A 10,374-nucleotide genomic window follows, 5' to 3' on the forward strand; every position below is an offset into this window, starting at 1 on the left:
ACACGGGCGCCTTAGCGTTTTTCCTCCATAAAAACGCAGCCGCCGCGGTCGGGTTCGAACCCGGGAACTCCGGATCAGTAGTCGAGCGCCCTAACCGGAACGTCGTTTTTTAAAATCCGGCACATAAAAACGTAAGTCCCTGTAAAATGAGCCCTTTTTCACGCTAGTTTATTTGGTAATACACGCATCGGAAAGGTTCACCTCGATTAGAGTGAACTAGAAGATAGAGTGTGTCAAACGCCTATACCGCCGGTGTCAACGTCCTTAGACAGTTTCAGTTTCGCAGCTTGCTAGCGTGCCTATCGCGGACGTCGCTGGAACTAACGGCGCTGCAGTCGCGCTTTTCTACACATCTCGCGCGTCGTCCTCTACACCCTCGTAAAGACGGGCGGCGCCGCGCCCATACCTGCAGGTAAATTAATTTTTTTCCGGCGTGAGCAATCAAGAATGTGGCATAACTGCTGTTGGTACGTGGCGAAAACCTGTCCCGCTTGGAGGGCACAAATTTCTTTTTACTTGTTTTTTTGTTTATGTACTAGGTTTTCCATATATTACAATCCAAGTTTGACTCGAGAGAGCACAATTAACAGCGTGAAAACAATTGTCTTTCTTATGCAGTGTTTCTTTTATCGCTAGATGGTGCATATTACATAAGCATTAACAAGAAAAAAATTACAAAATAAATTTTTGGTGCGCACATATATGACTAACAGAGGTTAGGGAGTAAATGCAAGGAAACGGGCTTTGCTTCCGTGACGGCAGGAGTGGGCTATTTCATACAGGGAATCTGATCATACTAAACTTGCTTAGAAATTTGTGCTGTACAAATTAGACTGACCCTGCACCGTCGCGCCAACTTCTTCCCCTCACCCATCCGTACCCCCAGCCCGAGCAATCAACAGCCGAACAGCCACTTCGCGACGACAGAGATCGGTCTCCCCCCTTTTCATGCGCCACGCTGAGCGATGACACATCCGACTCACAAAGACGACGTTGATGGGGACTCCCGGAAAACTTCCATTCGCATACGTTACTGAACTTCGCCAGTCTTTAACAAAGGAAAAGCGAAGTCAGCTCCCTGCTTCTGCGGCTACTGCAAATTGGTACCTGCGCCAGAGTCTTTTTATTGTTAAAATTGCCGCTCTATGAAAACCAAAATGAGGGCTAGCGCTCTGATTCATGCCTGTTCCAGAGATTTTGGGATGTCTTCAACGTGTAGTTTCACACCTTTCACACCGGGACGTCATGGGAACGCGGAGGTCGTAAGTTAGGTTACAGCAAAATAAATGTAAACAAGGCCGGAATTCAGGTGGGGGAGGGGCCAAGCGCCTCATAAGAATACTTGGGGGGGGGGGGGGGGTGCCCCTCCCCCCTTGCTCTTTTTGTTCCGGCGTCCCGAGCCTAATGTAGAAGAAATACGTTCAATCAAAATTGCCGATTGGGCGGGTTCGTAGGGCATGATTCGAAATGACCAGCATGGTCGTTACCTTCGTCTATTAATTCACGTAAACTTTTACGCAAGCCTGCTCAAGAGTTGGAATCTCAAAAAAATGAATAAGCAGCGATTATATCGCAGTTTTTGCATGGCTCACGTTACCTCAAATTGTCTGCTTGGTCGGCTGTTGAAACGAAACAGAAACAGTATGAAAGAAAAAAAAACATGCAGATTATATTGAGCTGGCGCAAGTGAATGTCATGTCATGGCTCGTGTATACTAGTGTCTTGAAGTCGAGAGTTCGACGAAAACTCGTCTGGTCGGGGACAAACATGTTGACGAAGAAGAAGGAGCGCCGACCAAAGAAAACAAACAAAAACATAAACAAGGCTCCCGTACGGGAGCCGAAACGTCTGTTTATGTTTTTTGTTTTCTTTGGTCGGCGCTCCTTCTTCTTCATACTAGTGTCTTGCGCACCATTCCGAATAAAAAAAAACATTCAACCCAAAAAATTGGTTTCTCTACTTCAGTTGACGAATTATTAATGGAAGTGTGTTACTTCATGGATACCTGGCCATGGCCATATCTGTGCTTGAGGAGATGGCTCCGCACACATTTGACGACGCGAGGAATGTCACACATAAAATGAAAGCACTTCCCCTCAGGTAGACAAGAATGTTGAATCTTGTGACAAGGGGATGCAATGTTGCCACTGATTCCCATGTGCTGCCACATTGAATGATTATTTCCAGCACCATATATCGCTGACCACCGATATGACAGTCGCTCCGTACTTGTGCAGTTAGATAACTGCCTCCAACACAAGTTGCGCCAAAATGTTTCCAGGTGCAGCTCCTTTCGTGACAAAGGCCCAGTTTTCAAGCACAGGCACAAACATAAGAACAGGAGCATGGTCCGCAAGCTCCGTGCTTCCTTCTGGAATGTCACCGTAATCGACAAAGCCGTCAATCTTATATGTCGACTTGCTGAAGTTGTACGCCTGGCCCAGTTTTGTTTCATTTAATATATATCAGAGTGCCAAATCCCTGGCCACCCATTCTTCCACCTAACTCCTTTGTATTGCTTCCAATCAAATGGAGTTGAACCCAAACTTGAAATGTAGGCCTTTAAGGACTTGAGTTAGACGACTCATAGAGGCATCATATGTCATAATTAAGCCTGTATAAGCTCGTGGGCTGGCTATCCTCAGCATGAAACAGTTTAACAACCACTCAGCATTGTAGCGCGCATATGCCACATGCTGACTTTGATTTTTAGCTGCTTTAAAGCGCATTGTAGATAAGCCTTCTGCGTTTTGTTTTTAATCTTGTAATTTGCATATTACTTGTTACTGGGTTGTGAGCGATAAAGCGGTGGCACATCGCAAATGAGGGTTATAAATGTTCCCCTTTTCTTTCAATAAACAGTTGGTAGTGTGAGCATGTGTCGTCTTCATTGCGCCGCAGTTTTTTTTCAGTCATGCACCAACTCGCCCCACAGGCCGTCATACTAAAGTGACAGCGCACGTCTGCGTGAGGCACACTGTGCAGCTCGCAGACGTCAAGCTGTACGAAACAATTCACAGCACTGTTTGAAGGGCGTGTTTATCTGACTCATCTGCTAAAAGCACACATTGGGGCTTGGAGAGTAATACCCCTGTCACACGGCCAGTTTCAATCACCCTCGAGTCGAGGGTCTTCGAGATTCTCAATCGCCATCGAACTCGCCGCTGCTACACGGCAAATCTCAATGGCCATTGAAATGGTTCTCGTGTCTCACTCTACGCTTGTGCGGCGCCACAATCGCTACTTCATATTTTACAAAAATAACAAACATATTTGATAAATGTATACGAAATGCTTAAATACACGCATACGCGCATGTCGTTTAAAATCCTTTTAATTGGGCGCACGCGACGGACAGATGCAGACACTGCTGTAGCCATTCTAATACAAGACGAGCCAAAACCATGCCAGTCCAACTGCGTCGGAGCGCTGCTTCGTCAGGCTTAAGACCGAGGAAATCGCCATGATATCTGAAAAACAAGAGCTATTTTTCTCTTGAAACTTTATGCGAGAGTAAGAATGGGCAAATCGAAGGCGAATACAACAGCTTAGAACACGATATTGCTTTGAGGGATTAGCGACGAAGCTGTTATCGCTGTGAAGCGGACGGGCAGGATGCCGCCATGTTGTCAACGTTAAGTACGCAAGCAACGCAAAGACTGCAACGCAAAATTAATGCGCTTAATGCACTTAAAACCACTCTAATATATTTTTAAAATAATTTTACAAGCTGCTTACATTAAATTTTATGCGAATAATGTTTGTTCATGTTTCTGCACCGTGAATGTGTCGTGTACGGAAGTGCGCTTGGCGCCGCTCGGAGCAACGCTAGCAACCTTGGGCAGCGCTCGAAGGCCCTCGAAATCTCGATGGAGTTCTGCGCTACTCCGTTGACTCGATAGGCTATTGACTCGATCGCCATTGAAACTGCCCGTGTGGCAGCGCTCGATCGCCTTTGAGTCGATAGACTATCGGTTCGAGGGCCCTCGAAATGCCCGTGTGACAGGGGTATAAAGCCGCGTTCAGACTACAGTCGCAACCGCCGTAAACGTCGTACACATCGCATTCTGCGCAACTGCTGTAACTTCCTTTTACGCAACTAAAAACCGCCGATGTTCACACGAGCCCTTCGGTTAAGATACGTTTGTTACGACCGGCCAATCACCGCTCTCGGAAAACTGCTCCCCGCATTTTTCAACATGGCGCCGGTTAGCAGGCGGGTGTTAGCGGAGGTCGAGGCACTTCACGCTCAAAATGAGCTCATCGTCGTGTATGCCCTTGACCAACGCCGACGGCGGCGTCGTAGAAGAATGTGGGTGCGGAAAATCTTCCTTGACAGAGCCGTAGACGGAGACTTCCACAATCTTTTTGCGAACCTGAGGACTGGCGACACTGCGCTGTTCTACAACTTCGTGCGGATGTCACCGCAGCAGTTCGACTTCCTCGAAAGCCTTGTGAGACCACTTATTGAAGTGCAACAAACGCCACTGCGAGAATCTTTATCATCTGCTGAGCGTTTGGCTATAACGCTAAGGTAAGCATTATCTGGGCGTTTCTGCGTTCTTTTCTCTGCTTCAGATGGTAGACGCGGATGCAAGCGAGCTGCGCGGAGAACTGTTGACGAAATCTGTTTTTTTTTGTTTTTGCAGAGAGAAAGCTGCGGTGTCATGTATAATAAGAGGATTTATCTTCTAGTCACAGCGATGGGCATATATTGGTGGCACGGATATTCCGGCCGTTATATTTTCACGGCAGGAGAAAGGCGGCGCTGCACAAACTTGTTTCGGTTGGCTTTTTTTTTTTGCTACCACGGCTTGTTTGCACGAAAACAAACTGCGATTTAAAATCAAAACAAGTTCTTCATTCAGCAGGTATTGAACCCTAGCCTTTCGCGTGTGAAGAGAGTTGACTAACCACTACGCTACTGAGCGCGTGAATTTTGCCGCCCTTCAAAACGCATCTAGAGAAGGATAACGTTCGCAGTGACCCTAGCGAAAATTACCCCTTTTTTGCCTCAATTTTGATACACAGGCGTTTGACACAATTATAGTGCCTAGAATATACTTAACTATAGTGTTCTAGAAGGGGGTAGTGGGTTCAGCAGCCGGCGCGCCCCATGCATTGCGGCGAGGCCGTGAGTGTGGACGGGAGCCGGATGTTAGCGGCGGCGCTGTAGTCGCGTGGGCTGGCTGTTGGTGGTGCCCACGTGCTGCCTCTCGCACGTTTGTTCACGCATGGTTTGCGGCTTTGGCTGTTCTCCGTTTTTTCAGCGCATCATTTTAGTTTGCTTCGCCGACTGCCTTCTTCATTCGTGAAACGTAGGAATGCTGAATCGTCAACAGCAACGACACTGCTTTGCTCCCGGGTGCCAAACCGGCTACAAGTGGACTAGAGGAAAGCAGCCGTCGTTGTTTACCGTGCCGAAAGATGAGGAAAGACGCCGAATTTTCCAGTACATCATGACATCCAGATTGAGCCAGGATCCAATGGAAAATTTGTTTGGCATAATCAGGCAATCCTGCGGGTCCAACGACCACCCAACCCCCACACAGTTTCTAATTGTCGTCAACAGCTCGTCGTTTTACAATCTTGCCAAGACAGTGCGCTCAGGAACTGCTGACCTTAATAGAGGTAGTGGAGAAATAAGTTATCTCCAGTGTGCGTGCGATGCTCCTGCTAAAGAAGACAGGGTTGCTGCAATCGACCAGCTCATCGAGAAAGGCAACCTAGCTTCATCCGAGCGCATGCTTCAGAGTATTTCTGCTGAGCACAGACAGTATGTAGAGCAGAAGAGCGACGACCGGCTTATACATTATATGGCAGGGTATGTTGCCCGAAAGTTTCTTAAACGTTTTGAATGCAAGCACTGCAAAGCCTTTCTGTTGGAAAGCTCCAATAAGGAAGGCAGAAATTCTGAGTTCACAGTGATATGTGACAAGGGAGAGTTGTTGTATCCTTCGCAAGAACTTTTCCGGGCAGTGAAGAAGTTAGAGAACATATTCCCTGTTTTCTTCAGTCGCAATAACTCTGCAGTGACAGCATAGTAGATTTAATGCTGCTTGTGAAGGCAAATTTTCGTTATGCCTTAGGTTGCAGCCAGCAGGCAGATGCGCTCACAACAGGTTTGACGAAGTTCTATGTCTGAAAAGGCTGCACTTTTATGTAAAAGGGCTGAACCAATCGCAACAGGAACGGCGGAAAAAGAAATTGTTCACGAAGATAAGCGTTGTCTATAGTGCCTCTCTCGTAGCAGCCGTAGGCAGTGCCTTAGTCCTGTGTGCCTCTGTCTTGTGTTCGTCTTGGTCGCACTACAGTTCTTTTCTTACAGTATGCACCATCTAGCCCAACAAAAAGTTCTTCTAAACCATCTTTCTTGCAGTGCCTTGAAAAAGAGGTGGCTGCCCGTTTATTGTACCAATAAACTTGTTTGCTACCATTATTAGTTCCCCTACTTTCTTTTTTACATGTTTATTACGAAATTTCGCGCATTGCAGGAACCGCCGTGACCGCCTACTAATGGCATCACCGTAGCAGGAATTATCTCTCTAGATTTCAGTGAATGTGTATTTAGGAAAATAAAAGCTGAACTTGATGAAATAAAGCCTCGTCGATTTGGGACCTCTCTGTTCAGGATGCGTAAGTACGCGTGCCGCAATTGTTTAGCTAACTTTAACAGTGAATGTGATTGCGTCTGGACGTGCATCGAAAATTTTTATGGAAAATTAAGAGATTTGCTCAACCACAATTTTACTTCTGCCCTGTTTTTGAGGTCTGCGTTCAGAAATGCAACCGGATCGTCGTACGGCGGCTCTGTCTCTGCACTCGTCGGGTCGGTTTTATCTTCGCACAAACTTATGGCATGTCCGCCTTTCCATCTTTTCCGGGCTCTTTGCCTTGAGAGTTAGGTTTTAAGAAAGATGCATTGGAGCTGCAGACGTCCGATTTTCGGTGTTACACCAGATGCACACAGCTTTCTCGGCGCTGCGAATGCAGCGCGTGTCGCGGGTTCTTTACAGCCAGTGCTCCGGTGGCGCCATCTCACGCTGTCGAAGTGAGATGCCGCACCCGCCGGCTCTCCCTGAACCCACTACACCCTTCTAGACGACTTTGGCGCAAACATAGTGCGCAAAGGCCATAGTAGCGAAAACGCAACAGCACAGGACTCCAATAAAAGGTTTTTGTTTTCCGAAATGCAGTGGAAAAAGCTTTTAAAATGGTGAATGAAAATTTAAAAATGCGCCTGTTAATCACAAAATATTGGCTTTTGTTGTCTGTAATAGTTGGCCAATAGGAGTGCCAGCCATCGCTTATTTTGGGCAAACTTTACATTTACATGCTTTTCTGCTCGTTTGTTGTAATTTATAGACATGAGATTGAATGTTAGCCCATTCTTGATTATTAAACAATTAACGTACATTCCAGACATAAGCGAAGGGCACGAGTTTTCGAAAGGCACTAGGCGAATATTGCCCACGCACTAACTAGTAAATTGCGCGGATCTTGCAAATGTTAACGATGCCCTGCGTCGTTTGAAGTTCCCCGGAATCTCCGACCTGGGTCACAGCAGACACTGCCTAGAGCTTCAACGTCCTGCCGACTTAGAATGTGACAAGATTACCTTTGCAAGATAATTATCTGCGCCACTGAGCATTTAATAATGCATTTATTTTTTCAACGTACCAGTGGCTTGAAGACTAAGCAAAAAGGTCTAAATTTTCTGCTGCCCATCGTTTCTTGTAGATTCCGAATTGTTCTTCTATAACAACTGTATTCATAATATCATCCATAATATCGCTATTATAATGTTTGGCTACAAATCTGAAAAAAAACGCTAAGGCGCCCGTGTGCTGTGCGATGTCAGTGCACGTTAAAGATCCCCAGGTGGTCGAAATTATTCCGGAGCCCTCCACTACGGCACCTCTTTCTTCCTTTCTTTAACTCCCTCCTTTATCCCTTCCCTTACGCCGCTGTTCAGGTGTCCAACGATATATGAGACAGATACTGCGCCATTTCCTTTCCCCCAAAACCAATTATTTATATACAGTATTGTGCGTTTTTATCGCTGACACTTTCAAAAATTTCCCCGCCTCAACAGCTGGCTCATTTGCGGTGAAACTGCACACAGAGCTTGCGTATTATGGTAACTTTTGTATCGTAGCAAGTTTGACAACGGTACTTACTTAGTTCAGGCGCACATGATGCGAAAACGTAAACGTCTACGAGAGATCGGCGAGCCAAAACCCGCAGACAACGCTTTTTCGCTAAAAGGGCGGCGGTGGCGCCATCTGTTTTCGACAGTGGAAAGCGTTACAACTAGGCCGCCGAGACGAGCGTTGCAAACAATGTTCTTTGAAAGGTAGAGCCTCTTTAAATCAGCTGTTCTGATATTTTTGCCGCTCAGTTAGCCGAAAATGTTGTAAGCGCTTCAGTTGAAGCAGACGAAACGGCCGGAACGGCATATTCAAAGGACCCGCGCTCCTTGCAACGCTCGCCTCGGCGGCCTAGTCGTGACGCTTTCCGCTGCGGAAAACAGATGGCGCCACTGCCGGCTTTCAGCGAAAAAGCGTCGTCTGCGGGTTTTGGCTCGCCGATCTCTCGTAGACGCTTACGTTTTCGCATCATGTGCGCCTGAACTAAGTAAGTCCCGTTGTCAAACTTGCTACGATACAAAAGTTACCATAATACGCAAGCTCTGTGTGCAGTTTCACCGCAAATGAGCCAGCGGTTGAGGCGGAGAAATTTTTGAATGTGTCAGCGATAAAAACGCACAACACTGTATCTACAAATCTGGCGCCAAGGTTTTTTGACATAGCGACTTTTGGCTACTTGTGTTTTTAGATTGGCTCCTTTTAATACGAGTCCAAAGGCAACCCTGGCCGTAAGTAACATTGCCTAGAATATAGTTGCTAGTGTGCCGAGGGCGCGCGCTGGCGTGGCCGCTGCGGTGATGCCTTCCTGCGGCCACCGCGTGGTGGCGCCAAGGAGTGTGAAGGGCTCATAACATGGGAGGCGGGGAGTCTGCACTCGACGATAGATTATGCACTAATGTCACAGAGGATGTATAACAGATTAGGGGTAATGAGCATAGATGAAGATGGTTCCAGAAGTCTAGGTAGTGACCACAAGCGTATCAAGTTGAGCTTCAGAAGAAAAAGCAATGTAGGACTGAATCAAGATAAACAATCAGGGGAAAATTTTTACTCAGAAAAGCAATTGGAAGTAGCAGCCAAACAAATCGAGAAAGTAATTTTTGAGGATAGTGAAACAGAATGGACTTATACCAAATTAAGTCGATTACTGGAGCTAGAGCTAGCTAAGGTGGGAGTAAAGCTAAAAGGGAAAAGATGCAAACCCAAGAGTTGGTGGGATGAGGAGGTCAAGAGGGCAATAGAAAAGCGCAAGGAAGCATCCAGGGAACACAGATATTCCAAGAAGAGGGGGGAACCAAAACCCGAAGTAGACAGAAAATGGGATACCTTCATAAAGTGTAGAAGGGACGCATCCTATTTGATTAATGAGAAAATTAGAAGAAAGGGTGCCCAATGGATGTCAAAAGTAAATAAAAAGGATAGAAAAGCAGCCCAAAAATTCTGGAAACATCTAAATGCAATGAGTAATAAAACTAGGCTAGAACAAAGGTTTATTGTTACAGATGAGGGTATTCGACTAGAAGGGGATGAAGCAATAAAACACATAGGAACAAGGATGACGGAAAAATTTTCAGCAAAGCACGTGGTACATAATTTATCGAAGGAGGATAGACCGGTTACAGCAATAGCTTCACCTGAGCAAGGAGAGTGGGAAAGGGCAGAGAAGAAGGTTCCTAGTGGCACATCAACAGGACCAGATGGTATCCCGATTATGTTGATAAAGAAGTTAGGACCAAAATCCAAGGAAACATTAATACAGGTAGTGAACAAAATGATAGTGGATGAGAAAGTCCCCGATGAATGGCGATTAAGTAGAATGAACATGATATATAAGGGAAAGGGGGACAAAGCAGACGTAAGTAACTATCGCCCCATAACAGTGACGTCTGTGGTTTACAGGGTGGTGATGCAAATTATAAAGGATAGACTGCAGGCTTGGGTGGAGAACGAGGGGGTGCTAGGGGAACTACAGAATGGGTTCCGGAAACAAAGGAGGTTGGAGGACAATCTATTTTCATTGACACAGTGTATAGAAATTGCGGAAAAGGAACATAGGCCCTTATTGCTAGCATTTCTGGATATTAGGGGAGCCTATGACAACGTTACTCAGGAGCATTTGTGGGACATATTGGGCACATTGGATGGGGAAAATGGAGTAATTAATCTTTTAAAAGATATATATAGAGGTAACAGAGTGCTCATAAAATGGGAAAAAAATGTCTCA

This window comes from Amblyomma americanum, unplaced genomic scaffold (assembly GCF_052857255.1).
Source record: "Amblyomma americanum isolate KBUSLIRL-KWMA unplaced genomic scaffold, ASM5285725v1 scaffold_30, whole genome shotgun sequence".
Taxonomy (NCBI): Eukaryota; Metazoa; Arthropoda; class Arachnida; order Ixodida; family Ixodidae; genus Amblyomma; species Amblyomma americanum.